The following is a 6,000-nucleotide window of genomic DNA, read 5'->3' as shown; positions in this document are numbered from 1 at the left end:
GTAACACACCCATGTTGCACACACTGACTTCTCACACACACGTGCATTAACATACACCGGCTCCTCCCACAAACACACATAACACACACTGGCTCCTCACACACACACATGTAACACACACACACAACACACACCAGCTCCTGTCACATAGGCACAGAACGCACCAGCTCCTCTAATGCACATGCGTAAGACATACCAGTTCCTCACACACACACATAACACACACTGGCACCCCTCACACGCATCGGCTCCTCTCACACATACCCATAACACACACTGGCTCCTCACACACACACACACCCCAGCTTCCCTCACACACATCGGCTTCCCTCACACACATAACACACACCGGCTCCCCTCACACACATTGGCTCCCCTCACACACACACACGCTGGCTCCTCTGACACACATCGGCTTCCCTCACACACGTACACACACCAGCTCCCCTCACACACATCGGCTCCCCTCACACACATCGGCTCCCCTCACACACACACACGCTGGCTCCTCTCACACCCACGCCCCAGCTGCCCCCAAAAGCACCCACCGGTTTCCCTCATGCACACTGGTTCCTCCCTCTCTCGCACCCCCTCACCCACACAGGCTTCCCTCATGCACACACTCACACCCACGCCACACAGATCGGCTCTCCTCACACACACCCCCTCAGCTCCCTTCATGCACAGATGCAGAGGGCAGCCGGCTCCCTTTTCTGTCTGCCTCACACACGCTCAGCAGCTGCCTCCCTTCACACACCGACGCACACACCGAGGGCAGCTCACACACGGACACGGGGTTCGCTCAGTGTCGGCCATGGAAACTGCCACCTTCCCTCCAACTTGGGCCTGGCACCAAGTGGTGCTGCTGCCCTCAGCAGCCCCGGGGCCTGGGCAGGGACCTGGCAGCAACAGGCCTGGGTGACCCCCAGCACACCCCCCTTTTCCCTGTACTCAGTACAGCTGCTGCACTGTGCCGCAAGCACAACCACCACCATGGCAAAGAGTGCAGCTAACCCAGCTGCTCTCTGCGACTTTCACAGAGGCGCGCTTCCTGTACCTACTGTGAGATATGTTATTCCACCACCACAACAAACAAAGGTGTAGCCCAGACGCTCTCCTTCACAAACCTTTCCCCTTCCTGCAACCCAGAAACCCAACAGCATACTTGCAAATGCTGTTTGAGGCCACACTGAACAACCGTACATCACACAATGCCCACTGGGCATACAACAAATGCAAGAGAAGAGTGACCTCGTCTTGCGCCGCTGCGGTGTGTCGTATATCTTTAATTTACCAGTCAATGCAAATATCCTCCACAAAAAGTGTAGGAAACATACAGCAAGTCTTTTTCACTAATTAACGCAGCCAACATGTACACAAAAGGCTTTCACTATTCCTTTATGCAGCACACTGACAACGTCATAAAGTATTCTGTAAAATAATAGAACTGTTCATCTTCATTTATTCACATTCCACACAAAATGTTCCCTGGACATAGAAACATCATCTGCCTGTGGCATACCTCCATTCTCCCATAGTGCAGTTTAGACAGTACCTCCATACATTCAGAAAAACACCACATAAAGCGTGACTGCATGTGCATAGAACGCAAGATATGTGCTAGACAAAAAAAACCCAAGTCCTGATCATAATTTTTAAATAAATGTTGTTCTCTTGGCTATAAATTTTCACACGGGAAATGGATGAAAGTTCCTCTACCCCAGGATACCTACATACTCCTAAGCCTGTCTGTGTAAGCATGTGCAGCACGTCTTATTTCACAAGAAGGAAAGCCGGCTAATTAAATTAAGTCTTATTTGCTGATGGGAAAAGTGCACACGGACATTTACAACAGAACAGAAATAACTTGTTACACACAATCTTATTTGTCATTTTAAAACCTAGCTTTCTGGGTGCCGCCTGGCTGACCGGGTGTGTCCATGGCGGTTCAGCAAATAACTGATGACGGAGATAACCCCGCTTTTTTTCTAAACTTCTAGAACTGAGGCAGATGCCCTATAAACTGTTTCTGTATGCCCTTGCTTCACAGACTTTTATTTTGCAAGCAACTACTTTCAAATTTGATCTGAAATTCAATAAAATACAAAGATTTTTAATTTGGTTTCTACCTATTCTACAAATGTTTCAAATCCCTTATTCCTCTTCAGAGGGAATAGATTTTTCTTGCCTTAATTAACTTATGCCAAAGCATGAGGAGCACTGAGAAACATTTTGTACTCTCATTAAGTGTTCCATCAAGAAATATGGAGCGTATTTATTTCTATTCCTTCAGTGCTGTATTACAAACACAGCTACCGAAACTGGAGAATCGGGCTGAATCAGATGCAACTCTCATTGCGTCAGATTTGGGGCAATCTATATGTTCGGTTGTTCCTTAAAATCTCACAAACCTGTGGAATCGTTCCGGATTCCAGTTTCTTTCCAGAGAGTGACTCTGGTCAAGATTCATTCACCGGAACATTGGTGACTGCCCCAGGCTCTTAGTGCCAGCACCTGCCCCAGGGAAGGGCCAAACCACACCAGTCATGCACTGTGAGGTCATGTTGGGATCACTTGGCTCTGTCTCTGTAAAGCAATCATTTCATCTCAAACCAAGTAATTGTTTGTATGTTGTGGCTGTACACATTAGGCAAGAGAAGACATCTGCTGTGTGTGCAGAGCACCCTCAGGTAGCCAGGTAAACCATTATAACACAACCTTCCCTTTACTGGATAGAATACATAACTCCCCTTACTGCTGTATTTTGGACCCATGGCTCTTGGACAATGCTTTTTTATATATGTGTATGTGTATATATTCACCATCAAACATCAAGATTTGTTGCTATGACCAGGGCACCCTCACAGCGACGGTAGGAAGGCGTACTGCATTCCGTTCACCGGGTGCTTTTGGTACACGCTAACCTAACATCAGCATCCTCTTGCTGGGACGACTGGACACTCTGCACTCAGGTCCTGCGGGTGATACGGGAACTCATCCTTCCCCTGCAAATTACTGGAGGAAAGACATCTGCCTTCTCTTCCTGTGCGTGCATGTCCCCTCCAGCAGCCCATGACTTGCTCTTCTGCTTAGGGTAGTGTTTGCAATTTGTTTCTGATTCAGGCCATCTGGACAAGGAGTCAGCATTATTGTTGTTTGTGTTCAGGCATATACACGGTTGTTAGATCGGAGTACCAGCTTTTCCAATCTCCTGGCAAGCAGCTCCAGAATTCCTGACTCCAAAGAGCCATTTACAGGGTCTTCTGATAACAAATTTACTCCCGTATGAATATTTGCATAATATCCTAGAGAGTTCATCCCTGATAGAAGTTCCCATAGGAGGGTTTATGAGTTTTTCTCTGAAGAAATTGATTATTGCTGCAGCAAGCACAACTTCTCAAGTCCTTTCTATATTTGCATTAACCCCACCCTAGGTCCATAAGTGCGAGCATCTGTGTTCATTTTGAAAGAGGTTTCTTAGAGTCACTCTGCTGCCTGTGAAATGCCTTCTCTTTTTACTCATCTGCTGGATCAGCACGCAACTGCCTGTATCGTTTTTAGATCAAAAAGCAATTAAAAAGATTCTCCTTCCTAAAGGAAAAGTGCCTGGATTGTTCTGCCCCTATTTACATGCACTGCATCGGATCAGCTCAAAGGCAGAACCGAGGAGAACACCTTCATCAACCTCTTTGTCAATCGTAGCTCTCCGTTTTATTATTTCCTGTTCATAAGAAATATTCAACAAGCAGGAATCACTTCCTGCTTGAGACCTATGAGGACAATCACGACCTAATTTCTCTTCACATTTCAAAGCAAATTACAACCACTTCCTTTTTTAGACAGTTATCAGAACAAGCAGCTATTTTCCAAATCCCTTTTAGGAAGGATGACCTGATCACTGAAACCTGCTATCTAAAAACTATTTGCTTCACCCAGTCTCATCTTCCACAGGAATTTCCATGCAGTCAGCTTATGAGACACTTCTACCAGCACCTCCTGCGGAATAATTACTTGCCATAATTAAGTCAAAAGCAGTTAACAGTTTCCACTAATACCCAGATTGCCGAGTCAGATTGCAGAAGCCAGGTTTCCCTAACTCCTTTTTCCACGCAACACATCCTTTCTTTGAACTCACCTACAGAGTTCAGTTTTGAAGCTCCCTCTCATGAGTTTGTCACGTTTTGACCAGTAGCTCTTCATTATGAGAAAACATCCGCTACTCCTGTGGTTTTTCCAGGTCCTACTGCACCTTCACAACAAAATCATTTATTGTTCTTACACAGACACTTTGGCAGCAAGGTACCCTAAATGTTTCCAAAAATTAGAAAAATGTAGGCTGTGGTAACAAATAAATACATTTGTGTGAGTGTTTGTATGTCCGTTACCCCAGCGGGAGAAGGAGATAGAAATATTTTCTCTCTCTCATCCCCACACTGGTTTCTGCATCTTTCTGTGCCTTTCTGCCTCTCCGTGTTTACGGCCTGCACAACTCTATCTGCGGCTTTCTGTACTTACACGAATTCTTTTCTCTGCCCTTTTCACCTCCAAGTTACTCAGAGCGCAGGATGGGAGAGACTGGGTCACTAGACAGACTTTATTATTAAATTATCCGTGGGACAGACAGCTTGTTTACACGTGCTAGTAGTAATGTGAAATTTTGAATGTATGTATTAAAACACAGTAAAAAAGAAGACTAAGTACAGAAACAATGTCCCGCGAGAGATGAAATGTCACAGAAAAAATATTTCTGAAAAATTCTAGGGAAAAAAATGGCATATCATAACAATTAATCATTTACCAGGGATGAAATTACAGTTCATTGATATGCGCTAATCAGCAAAATCCTACTTCCCTTTGCGACATGTAAATGATACCATTATTTCAACTTGCGTTTCCTTGAAAGTCGTGCAAAAACCATTCCTCACGTAGGTAGCGAGTAGCTGCCTGCGAATTACCCTCACAGCAGCTCTCCATAGAATTGAAAATAAATGGCTAACAATATACAGAACGCTGAGTGTAAAATACATTTTTTATGTCGGTTTCTCATCAGAATACTGAGTGACAGCCTATTGTTTTCTTTTCCTGTACCTCAGGCGTATTAGAGGCCTGCTGAAACATCTCCTAGTCACAGAGCTGAATCAGAGCTTGCTGCTGCTATACACTGAAATGGGATGGGGGTCCTTTGGGATGTTTCGTGGGTTTTGTCTCTTTTGAGATTGTATAAATAAAACTTTCTGCCTCAGCTGGAGTATTTGCTATCATTGTTGTTTCGCGGATTTTGTCCTTCCCACCAGCAATCACTGTGGAAAATTTTGAATATTTCTTCCAAAAAGTAATTCACATTCTTTTGAGTACATCAGAACAATTCTCTTGTGTAGGCAAATCTTCAGTCTTCAACTGTACGCACAAAAAAGGCAGAAAGACTCAGACTTTGAAATACAAACAAAGCACTCAAACGATGTGGAGAAAAGAACAAACCTCTCTTGTACCAACCAAACAAGAGAGCCTCTATTATTTATTCAGAGAAACATGGCACACAGGTTTGAAAGAAACAAAGTAGGTGGGTTTTGCAATGGACAGCTGACCCCTGGAGTTCCTTGCCCGGAAGAACCGACCGTAAGAAGCCAGCGGCGGTGCGGGACACTTACATGGGCTCAGGGGAGTGAGAACGCCTGGGAGAGGCAAACGTCGGATGTTACCGAGCACAGACCGCAGCTGGCTCAGCAAATTCCCTAAACAGAAAATGCTCAGAAAGTGAGAGGTTCTTAGGAGGAAGCATCACATCTGCTTGCCTTGTTCACAGTTCTTAGGCGTGCACCTCACTGTCGGAGGCAAAACTCTCCGTTAGATGGGCCCTGCCTGCACCAGCACCGCCGCTCCTACGGCCTTCGTTTTCTTCTTTAACTAAAGAAAAAATATTGACCGCATCAATGCCAGCTTACAAGAAGTTACCCTCAAAAACCTGTTTTTTCCGGTCTTTTTGCATTAAAAGTGCAAGCT

Source organism: Phalacrocorax aristotelis, chromosome 16 (assembly GCF_949628215.1).
Source record: "Phalacrocorax aristotelis chromosome 16, bGulAri2.1, whole genome shotgun sequence".
NCBI lineage: Eukaryota > Metazoa > Chordata > Aves > Suliformes > Phalacrocoracidae > Phalacrocorax > Phalacrocorax aristotelis.
The sequence above is the reverse complement of the archived record's forward strand: the minus strand, read 5'-3'. Positions refer to the sequence as shown.